This window comes from Larus michahellis, chromosome 2 (assembly GCF_964199755.1).
Source record: "Larus michahellis chromosome 2, bLarMic1.1, whole genome shotgun sequence".
Classification (NCBI taxonomy): domain Eukaryota; kingdom Metazoa; phylum Chordata; class Aves; order Charadriiformes; family Laridae; genus Larus; species Larus michahellis.
The window spans coordinates 70,366,228-70,378,532 of NC_133897.1; the positions used below are offsets into that span (position 1 = coordinate 70,366,228).

General features: G+C 38.4%; 1 protein-coding gene across 13 annotated transcripts in view; it reads right to left on the reverse strand.

Annotated features, from left to right (window-relative positions):
* The window catches only part of CDKAL1 (CDKAL1 threonylcarbamoyladenosine tRNA methylthiotransferase), a 424,762-nt gene that overhangs the window by 100,420 nt on the left and 312,037 nt on the right, over nucleotides 1-12,305 (reverse strand). The window lies entirely within an intron of this gene.

Consider the following 12,305-nt stretch of genomic DNA (forward strand, 5'->3'; position numbering starts at 1 on the left):
GAAAACCACATTACCTGCTTCTGTAGTATCTAATTGATTACATAATTTAGAGTTAAAACCACATTAAACTTTGTGAGCCGAGGTAGAATTTAACTACAACTTTGACAGACTTTCAGAGAAGAATGAAGCAGCTTTGCAAGTATTTTCACAGTATTCTTCCCCAGTATTATGAAAAGCATGGAGGCTCCAGCGTAATAGACTCTTGCAAGAGTAAAACCCACGAGACTGGATCTGTCTTTTCTGAAACAGCATGTCTAACTCATTTTGTGTTATGGCATCCTCTAACTTCAGTAACATGCGTTTTCTGGGTAATAACGAAGCTGTATCTTTTCCCCCATGTTACATTTGTGATCTCGAAACTACAAAGGCCTTGGTTAGTTTCAAACTCCAAACTTCTATAAAACAGAATGAAGTTTGGAGCACACCAACTGGCCTAACTTTAATCTCCAAAGATTTACTTGGCAAAATACGAGAGAGAGATGTAGCAACTACTCCAACCAAGGTACATTTAAACCCCTTGCTTGAAGATTCAATCCATAAAACCTTAAATCTATGTACCTATAACCACAATACAGATATAAGCCAAGCCACTGAAACTGTCACGTTATCAAAATTTACAGATTGCCTTTTGTTCTGCAAAGCAATTTTGAAAAAAGTGATCAGAAACCAGTGAACTGTTCTCTCTGACCTTGAGTTATTCAGTGCGTCACCCTCTTAGAAATGATCCTGAAAAAATTGCTGTGCCCCAGCCAGATTTCTTGATAAAATCATAACTGCTGTTCATTATGCTCTTGTGTCTGTGCCCTGTAAGGTCTGAAAGGGCAGAAGTGACAATACAGGCTTGACAAGTTTTCTACTTCCTTTAGTTAACTCACTTCTACCGACATTATTCCTGTCTTTCTGATCAAATCTATAACCATGCATACAAAAATCATTTGGGGATTAGCTAGTCTTTTTGACTTAACCTACTTGAATCACTACGTTAAAATAAACTCTCCGTTCTACTTTGATACAGGTGCATTTCATTATTTCACTTAGTTTAAGCAATTACTTTCTAATATTTTTTGATGCATACATGGAAAATGTCGCTTATTATACAATGTGTTATGTTCAGCAGTTTACTTCAATGCCCTGGGGTGGCAAACATTTTTTCCAAGTCCAATCAACAACAGAATTATAAATTCATAATTCATATTTTATATACTCTTTAGTTCTCTGTATACTCAGTGGTTCTGTCTAAAAAATTTAGAACAAACTTTTATGAGCCCATGCAATGTGTTTTTTGTCTAAAAGAGGAAAATATATAAAACTTCCCACACCTTTACTAATCATATTAATCTAAAAAATGATCATGAACATTAAAGTGATCCTGTCTTCAGGATTATGGCAATGCTTTTTTTACATTTAAAGTAGAGATTCTTATTTATGGAAAAATACAAACATTTTCAAAAAACAGTATAGGGTCTTCATAAGATCACAGAATCACAGAATTGTAGGGTTGGAAGGGACCTCTGGAGATCATCTAGACCAACCCCCCTGCCAGAGCAGAGTCACCTAGAGCAGGTTGCACAGGAACGCGTCCAGGTGGGTTTGGAATGTCTCCAGCGAAGGAGACTCCACCACCTCTCTGGGCAGCCTGTGCCAGTGCTCTGCCACCCTCAAAGTAAAGAAGTTCCTCCTCACGTTTAGGTGGAACTTCCTATGCTCAAGTTTGTGCCCGTTACCTCTTGTCCTCTCACTGGGCACCACTCAAAAGAGCCTGGCCCCATCCTCCTGACACCCACCCTTTAAGTATTTATAAGTGTTGATAAGATCCCCCCTCAGTCATCTTTTTTCCAGACTGAAGAGACCCAAATCATTCAGCCTTTCTTCATAAGAGAGGTGTTCCAGTCCCCTCATCATCTTTGTAGCCCTTTGCTGCACCAGCAGCTCCCTGTGTCCTTCTTCAACCGGGGAGCCCAGAACTGGACACAGTGCTCCAGATGTGGCCTCACCAAGGCAGAGTAGAGGGGGAGCATGACCTCCCTCGACCTGCTGACCACACTCTTCTTGATGCACCCCAGGATGCCATTGGCCTTCTTGGCCACAAGGGCACATTGCTGCCTCATGGTCATCCTGTTGTCCACCAGGACTCCCAGGTCTCTTTCCACTGAGCTGCTCTCCAGCAGGTCAGCCCCCAACCTGTACTGGTGCATGGGGTTATTCCTCCCCAGGGGCAGCACCCTACACTTGCCCTTCTTGAATTTCACGAAGTTCCTCTTTGCCCAGTTCTCCAACCTGTCCAGGTCTCTCTGTATGGAGGCATAGCCTTCTGCTCTGTCAGCCACCCCCCCCAGCTTTGTGTCATCAGCAAACTTGCTGAGGGTGCACTCTACCCCCTCATCCAGGTCATTGATGAATATATTGAAGAGGACTGGACCCAGTACTGACCCCTGGGGAACACCACTCGTCACTGACCTCCAACTAGACTCTCTGCCCCTAATCATGACCCTCTGAGCTCTGTCTTGCAACCAGTTTTCAATCCACCCCACTGTCCATTCATCTAACCCACACTTCCTAAGTTTCCCTATGAGGATGCTGTGGGAGACCGTGTTGAACGCCTTGCTGACTGTGTCAGTCTATCTGTGGCAATCATCTGTCAAGCTATTATTTTAAAATAATTTCTTGAAAGATCCATTTTCAATTAAACTACGGGCTTTGCAATTTTTTCCTTCTTACCTCCCATATAATTTCAGCTACGTAATACAGACTCTTCAAACTCACATGTCTTACAAATACCACTGAATTCTATTCCTTCTGGTACATTTGAGTTCTTTAGTTTAGGATTAACGTTTGTTGTTCCTGTAATTTTTCATAATAAAATCTCACCCTTCGCAGAGGAAAAATTATGCAAAATTTATTCTGAAGACTTTCACAAAGAAATCATTAATTTCAAAAAAAGGCCTTCAACAGTCATTCATCTTGAAGGTCTTTAAATTGGGTATAGTTTGTAAATGCTCTGTCTCACTTCTGGTAGATTTTTATGTCGGAAACTCATACTGAAATTTCATAATCTATATGAGGCGGATATTTTCTAAGGATGCCACTGTAACTGATTAGGAAGACTGTTTATCTCAAAAAGATTTTGTAGAACAAAAGTATCTGACAGAAACTTGGCCTGGAGTCTCAGCCATATTTCAAATTAGATTGACACTAAATCAGAAATAAAGTGATTGGTCACGAAGGACAGACTGATTTTGAATATATAGTGTTATTGTCCCCAGTTATGCAATAATATAATCCAGAATGAATTGTAAACTACATTTTAGTAATGAAATGTAATTTTTATATACTTGCTAAGCCCAGGACATATATGGATTCACATATAAACCCAGGACTGACCTGTTTGCAGTGCACTCTTTTCCTTTTTACAATCTGGTGAGATATCTGTGTGCTCTATTGGACAACAGCAGCCTTGAAAGCACCGGGTTTTCCATGATCGCAGAAAGAACAAAAAGAGCAGAAAAGAAGTGCTCCAGGAGGTACAACGTGGTACAAACAGTGAGTGGTAAACAGTGCTCAAGTGCTTGCTGTGTGTGAGAGACCACTCACGCACCCAAAACACACAAATTCACTAGACACGCAAAAATTGCTCTCCCTGTTTTACCTTAATGTATTATTCAATCCTCCACTCTACTTCCATTTTTTCAGCAATTCCACGTTCCACGTGGATTTTTAGCATGGTGACCGGAAGTGCAGGCACAGCAATGAAAACAGCAGAAGATATGAGTTCCAAAGCACTCAGTGACCTGATTGACTGTGATGGCTTTGAAGGAGTGTGCTTGGATTATCAAAGACAGATGAAGTTCAGGAAAGGGTCACCAAGAACCCACCTCAGGATATTTCAGTGTCCTTTTCTTCTAATGCACAATTTATGGGCCATCATAAATGTCACATGATTTGCAAATAATGGACAAGCTTAGTCACCTCCATGATACAAAGAAAAAAAAGAAAAGAAATCAAAAGCACATTAAAAAACTTTAAAGGCAAACTGCAGGTTTAAAAAAGTAAGATAATTATATTGGTAAGTCGGTAGTGTTTTTTAAAAAAGAAATAAATTCTAAACTGGACTTACAGCACTGGCAAATTCTGTTCCTGGAGTCTAAAATAACAGTTAGATAGCCACAAAAACTAATACACTTGACCAGAGCCTATTTATGCTAGACAACAAAGATAATAAACTAGTAAAGCTTAAACGATTTCAGTAACATAATTAATATCAGACCTGGATAGGTTCTTAATTTGCTATAGGTGTTAAGTCACAAACTATTAAATCTCAACAATTTTCTCATTTGAGGAAGTCCGGAATTGCCAAAGCCAAGAGGGTTTTTTTTTTGAAACTAATATATTTTTCTGTTCTGCTGCATACATCCAATTTCAGGAATTAAGTTATGGGCAATACTCCCCTATGTCTACAACTCCTGGCACTGTTTCCATCTCTGAGCAGACTGGTTCATAAAGTATATTAAAATTCTGAATTAAAAATGAGAAAATTCTCCAGTATTGCAGAAGTTACCTAACTGTAATTTAAGTAAAAGTTAAAAGAAAACACAGTTGAAACTTCTTCCATGGTTTTTCCATTTCATTATGAGCCAATGAAGAGGATAAAAGGACAAAGAATATATAAACATAATGTCCAGATGCCACAGAGGTCCCTTCTGTATGAGCTTCTGTGAATGGGTTCTATAGACATCTATGGATTTGGATGGAGTTGTAACAGAAAACAGCAGACCAAAATCAGTAACATTACCTGCTGAAAATGTAGCATATGAAAATTTTCCAAGGACTAATAAACTCTGAAGACTAGTACTCATGCTGAATATGCAATAACTACAAAAATCAGACAGGCTGAGAGAGTTGGGGTTGTTCAGCCTGGAGAAGAGAAGGCTCTGGGGACACCTTATAATGGTCTTCCAGTACTTAAAGGGAGCTTGTAAGAAAGATGGGGACAAACTTTTTAGCAGGGCTTGTTGCAACAGGACAAGGCATAATGGTTTTAAACTAAAAGAGGGTAGTCTAAATACAAGGAGAAAATTTTTTACAATGAGAGTGGTGAAACACTGGCACAGGTTGTCCAGAGAGGTGGTAGATGCCCCATCTCCGGAAACACTCAAAGTCAGGTTGGACAGGGCTCTGAGCAACCTGATCTAGTTCATGATGCCCCTGCTCATTGGAGGGGGGTTGGACTTAGATGGCGTTTTAAGGTCCCTTCCAACCCAAACTATTATATGATTCTATGATAACAACAGTCTGTTCAATCTGCCCAAGGCCAGTAAGATCAACAACAGACAAAGCGACTTGGACCTCATCCAAGAGGGTAGTGACTCCCATATGCAGAAGATGACTGCAGGATTATGTTTGTATCTAAAGGAACAAAGATCCCTCTGAGGGACTTTCCAAGCACCCGCCTCGAAGCCACAGGCTGACCTTCCACATCTGAGCACACAGCTCTGGCTGGCCGCCTAGCTGCTGTTCCACAGGTAATCACAAATGAGCATGCAAGTGAATCCTCATGACTAAATGAATGTCTTGTGCAAATCATTACCTGCTTTTAACAAAAATGGCTTGGTTTTACTAATAGGAACAGATTAATGAGTAAAAGGTGTTTCAGGAAATTTTGTTTCTCTCTCTGCCTCACTTCAATCCTGCATCAGGGAAGAGGGAATTTACAAACCAGCCCTTAAACTTCCTGTAACACTCTAACTTGAAGCCTCAGATCAGAGTACATAAATCATAATCACTAGTAAAGGAAAAATGCACAATTTTCAGTTTTTATTGCCCTCATGACATCTGTTTTACTGATTCAATATTTGTAATTAATGGCAGAGGCTTCCAATATATTCCATGCGTGTGTGTATTCATGCAGTTTGTAGTGTGATTTAAATGTAAAAGAAGTAAAATACATTTATGCATTGAGTTTATCCTGATGCCATTTTATATCAACTTCTTTTGAAGAACAATGTTATAATCTTGAAAATTTCAGTGAACTAAGTTTAGGCAGGAAATACAGAAGAATTACGTACTCTTCTGCATTTTTATAAGTGATTGCAATGGGTGCTAAACCATAAAAGCCTACAAAAAAAGAAAAAACTCTGTGACACCACTAAACTCATTTCACTAAACTACATTTCCATTTTTTGACTTTTGAATTTTTCTGAGAAACAGATTTATAGTGAAAGGAGAAATTTACCTGAGGTGCTGACATATATATATACACACATATTTATATTGGAGGTAAAAATTCTTTTCTCCCTAAAAATCAAAGACTATTTCACCATATCTTGAGTGCATAGCTTCCCTTCCTTCTATTCAGCACAGGAGTATGTGGTATACAAAACTCCTGATGCTATTTCAGCATCCTTGCAACTAAAACCTCAGAATTCCATCAGCTTTTCCAGACGGACTCACAGCGGAAGGAGTATGGGTAATGAATGCTCATGGCCATTACAAATCTTCCAGGACTACACTTTCCTAAAAGTAATTTTTTTAATATTGGACAGTCAACATGTGGACTGTACGTGGCTACAAGTATGAACCCACAAAATTATGTCATGTTAGTGGTGGCTTCAAAATCCTTGCAAATTCTGTAACTATTTCTGGCGTGACAGTGAAGTTTAGAAAGAACTCTGCCTCTTCCTCCACATGTATATTCTCCACATTTTGTTTTCCAGTGCCCTTTAATTCTTTTTCTTAAAGATGTGGCATAGATTGAACCCATAGCTGTACATTAACTTTAAGATACTCAAATTTTCAAACTGAATTTATATAAAGTTTATGAAGAAGCTGTTGGTAATTTTCATTCCAATCAGTTTCTGCTGTAAAAACAAAGCAAAATTCAATGAAGCAGAGCACCAACTTGGTTTCCCAAGTGGACTTCCAGTCTAGCTTTGATTTTTGACTTGCTTTCTAAAGCAAGACAGTCGTGCTCCTTGAAGTGTAAGACTTCTATTCTACCAGGTGCCTGAAGTACACCAGTACAAGATTTAAGAGCCACAGCTCCAGGCTAGAGTAAAAATATTCTTGTCCTTTCTCAGGCGTCTGACTCTGCACAGCCCAGCTGTGACTGTGCAATTTCACTCCTTCCCCAGATTCAGCTATGAACTGAATTTTCATCAGCTCCATAGGCAGATCATTTACAGCTCTCCAAAAGGGTACAACCCATTTTAAAACCTACTGGCTCAACTGTCTCCCACAACAACAAAACCAGATTTTCATTTCAGCACCTTGTCAAATAACCTAAATTGGTTTGAACTTGAGCTGAATCTAGCTCTAAAATAAAACTGTCTTTAAACTTCTGTAAAATTCTATTTAGTGGCTTTGTCTAACCACAAAAGCCCCCCACTATTCACAGGTAATTACCTTCCTTTGAATTCATCACACAAACCCACAGTTCTGGCTGCACACTGAATGGTAAGCACTGTGGTAGATTTAAAGATACAGCATAAAAGAAGTCAAATGTTTTGACCATCTTTAAAACAGGGAAAAAGGAGGAACCAGGCTTTCATAGGTCAGTCAGTTTATATAGTTCCTGGAAAAATAGGGAGGAAAATACTCAGAACTATTTGTAAACATCCAGAAAGTAACACAAAGAGCCAACACTGACCAACAGCTCTATCAATCAAAATGAATCCCATGAGAGAATAATTGGCCTTGCAGATAACAGAAAGCATAGCTGTTTTGATGGTTTGTAAGGCTTTCTGCAGTACCTCACATGTTGTTCTCATAAAAAAATAAGGAAACATGGTGTCAATAAAACTTCCAGAGAGCAAGTGCAAAACTTGCTGGAAAATGTTAACTTGGAATACTTCAATAGTTCACTGACAAATATGAAGGATTATATATTGATTTTTCGTTCATGGTCTGCCTCCTCCTCCAGCTTTCACGTTTTTAACTCTCTGGTCCCAAACTTGCCATAAAAGTCCTCACTCAGGTCTTTATTCTGGCAGAGCAGTAAGCAGTAAATAAAAGTGTACGGCTGAGAAAACAAAGTGTAGTACAGAGGTTCAGCAGTCAAACTCAGTCATTAATCAGTCTTGGCTTCTCTTACACATAAAGTACATTCTGCACGTTACACCATGCATTATTGCATGTGTTGCGGGTGTGTGCCAGGGGCCAAGCATCTTTGATACACCAGAAGCAGTTATCACAGCTGCATCTAACTCCTGGGGCATGTAATGCCATTTAGTCACAGCACTTAACAAGGGAGCTTAAAGGCAGTGATGGCAGACCAGAGTAGCAGTGCTGTTGAATAGGTGGCATTGTTCCTTTTCCTACTCACTCTTCTTTCCTGTCTCTTTCCTTTTCTTCTACTTCCTGATCTCCCCAGCTCTCTCCCTTAATTTTAGAAGAAGAATATCCCTACGTATACCTATAATATGATCTTTGGATTGGCCACCATTAAGCTAAGGCAAGAAATACTACTGATTCTGCTATGATGATGTGTATTAGAAACAAAGGAGATAGTCCCTTCCTTTCTGGGCATTTAAATCACAGTAACTAATCCACACCACCCAAAGTTCCACTCTCTCACCTGCAAGTGCTTAACAGTGCAATTGGTTCTCCCGCACTATCACAGAGTATATGAAACTCTAGAAAGTTATTTCTAAGTCCATCTCAGAAAGCAGATGAATTCTTTCCTTGCCCTGGCTCCGACCCTGGCTTCCCTAGGCACGTTGTGTCACATCATTACCTACTAATGCCTGAAGCACATGCTCAAAGAAAAAAGCAGCCCTCAATTGTCATCTCTCCTTACTGTCTGCTTGACGAGGAGCTTACTAGTCTTTTCTTTGATGGTACAACTGCAAGGTTCAGCTGTGCTCCCTTTCCTTTAGAGTTGTGAACAGAGCAAAAGCCGCCCCTTGCGCAAGCAATGCTACTGCAGTTGCTGTCATGCTGGTTGGAGTTAAGAGCTCCTGAAGGAGAGGACAGTTAATATTGCCTGATGCAGGAGTACTTCTCAAACAGCCAGGGACGGTTTGGTGACACATGGACAATTATTTATTCCGAATATGTAAGAGCACATAAGCTACCACAGAAAATTCAACTGTGTGTGGAGATGGAGAACTACAAAATCTATATCCATCCAGCAAAGGAGGAATTAACATGATGATGAAGTCCCCTAATGCTTTCAGAAATTGTAATGGATCAAGTCTCAAGGACAGAGAGAGAAATTTCCTCACAAGCCCCCTGACAAGTAACAGCTACCTTGAAAAAATAGAGGACAGACAAATTAAAATTATCACGAACATAAGGTGTTACAGATCCCCAATTTCAGAGAAACAGTAATTTTTAGACTTAGAATTAAAGCATTCTGATCCTTTGCAATGCCACTAAATACAAAATCCCTATCAGACACGTCTAAGTCATGTTCTCTTACATTGCTTATTAAAATATTTATCTGACTAGAATCTCTAATTTGAGTTATGCAATAGGGAAATGGAGAAATCCCAATCCAAAAAATTATTAATAATAATAACCTACAAAATAGTATTTCACAATTAACACACTTCGGAGTGAAAGTTTTCTACAGACAGCCCACTGGAGATAACAAGCATCCAGACTCATCTCTGAAACAGTTTAGCAGTAGGTGGATAAAACGGGGTAAAAGCCAAGAAAAACAGAATTTTGGGGTAGCATTTAAATTTGGAACAACATCTTGACTCATTTTTCATGTACATGACTCAGCATCACTGCAATTGCTTATAAAAAAAAAAAAAAAACCCAGAAAAATTCATGCCCAGTTTTGCTTAACTGTGCTCTAACTTTTCTCTAAACTGGAGAGAGCATTTACGGTAAGCATAACCTAATTGATGGTTATGAAATGATGAGACCATTTAGACAGATGACTGATTCTCCATGGACATTTTTCCTCCAAGAGAAACAAGAAAGGCCTACAGCCTTAACTGTCTTTTCTGAATTTATGGTGGCAGATCTGTCTGTCTGGATTACTGTCATCTGCCCTTTTAGAAAAATATCAGTGCCTGTAAGGCTTTCAAAGATAAATTATCTATGTGAAGGGAAGATTCCATGTTGACCTACTGATTTTTTTCCGCTATTAAGATAAACTCAAATGAGGGTTTTCTCCAAAAAGGCAATTATATTTACAACTTCCATCAAAACTATCCACTAAAAATTTGAAAGCACTGAATGTTACTATGCTTAACACTCCACAGACTGTCCCTAAAAGTTATAAGGTCTTTCTAAAAAGAGCTAACTCAAAAGGAACTGACAAGGCAAATACGTTATTATTGCAGCGGTGATACTTGGGCAGAATCACCGAAGCTGCATTGAACCAGAGTGGAGCTCACCGAAGTGGTGCAGTTCGCAAATAGCAATAGATCTGGGCATTGCAGAAGTATTGCAAAGATGAAATAACATCGCAAATACATCCAGTCTTTAGGAAAAAAGACAAGAATAACGACTGTCAAATAACTTGCCTACTGGTTCAGCACCCGTAGTTAAATAATACAGCCAAAATTCTTTTCATAGAAAGAGATCCTACCAACAGATCCACTGCAGAGAATAATGTTATAAGCATCCTGTAAAAGCACTAGCTCACAAGTTCAGGCTGGTAATACAATCTACCACACTCAGACGCTTGCACGTAACAGTTAGATGTAACTTTATGTGCTATTTCTTTCCCTGTGCAAATGCAATAAAATAAATTTATTAACAGTAAGATGATACAAATAATATTTTATTAAAGAATGAAAGCGTAAGAGTGCATAATGTGGATGGCAATGGGCTACTTCCTTCTCCTAGCAGAGAAACATAGGATGCTCTAGGGAAGGAATGATAAATGAAATGCCTATCCATTCTTGGTAATGCAGGAAAGACCATCAGCTGCTGTCTAGAAGTAATGTGAATATAAAACATAAGAGATTAGCACAAGCTCTTCCTGCTCTGTTTGACTAGTTACTCTCCATTTCTACAAAAAGATAAAAGAACAAAGGATCTCGTAACACAGGATTTTTGAAGGACTACAGGAAAAAAAAAGGGGGGGGAGAAACAAAATCTATTAATTACAGATTTTCATCAGCCCTGGATTAGAGGCCCCATCTTCTTTGAAGGTTCTAATTCACTGAAAGCAATAAGTACTAGTGCTAGAAATTAAAAGAAAGAATGTAAAACTGGGTTAAATGACATTACCGTTTTCCAAGTAACACTCCTAACCACAGAACAGCTAATGTTCTTTCAACAATTTAGCTCTTCATATATTGTCTTCCCACAGCACCGAGTTAAACAGAAAAGAGTAAATCACCCTAAGCTCTTTGCACCTCCTATGAAAATAGCATGCTTACAAACTTGTGAATGAAAGAATGCAAAACGGAAACATAAATCAGTGTTTTGATTTCTAAGCTTCCTAAGTTCCAAAAATTCTGTTTTTTTCATTTACAAAAGTTTGTAAACGAAAAGCATTCGAAACTAATAAAAATAATTCAACAGTGTGAGTTGGTTACACTAAGTAGACAATTTCAACAGCGGCTATTTATATTTGAAAACTCAGAATTTCCCATTGTGAGATAGCCTACAATAAATGAGCAGTCATTGCTCAAGCTATACTTCTCTAAACGGTAAACTGAAGAAGCTAAATATAATCTCATTTTATGTCTTCAGCAGCTAACACATCCTATGCAATTTGTGGTATATACTAAGAGTAAGCAGAAATACTTTGTTCAGCTTTCAGATGTATAAACGAAGGCATACAAGTACCAAGATGTAGTTTTTACTTTGTGTTAATATACCAGCATACATAAACTGAAAGAAACTTTTTTTTATTTAAACTGATTAGCATTGTTGCCTGACTTCCATTCTTACATTGAAAGGAAAGGTAAATGCTATTTATGCCCATAATAATGAGATAATAATGATTGAATCAGGCATCAGTCTTGTATACTTTCTTGTTTTGAGATTCAGATTACAAAAATTTCAAATCAAATTTTTTAAAAATAAATCAAACCATACCTTCAGATGTGATTGCTGTTATAATTGCTTATAAATAGCTATTTATATCAATCAAAATACAGTCAATAGCCATCTACCTTCTATATCAAAACAGGCTGTTTTCTTCATGGGAATTTGAGATGAGAATGCTGGTAGTCAGGAAGGGTTACACTTCTCAGTCAAAAATAGAGAGACAGAAAGAAAGAAAACACCTGAAAACTGAAAGACTAAATGCCAATTTCATCAATGGCCTTTAACACGCAGGCTGAAGGAAGCAGAGTTTATAAGCAGCGTATAAGGAGAGTCTCAAGAAGAAGTTGCCT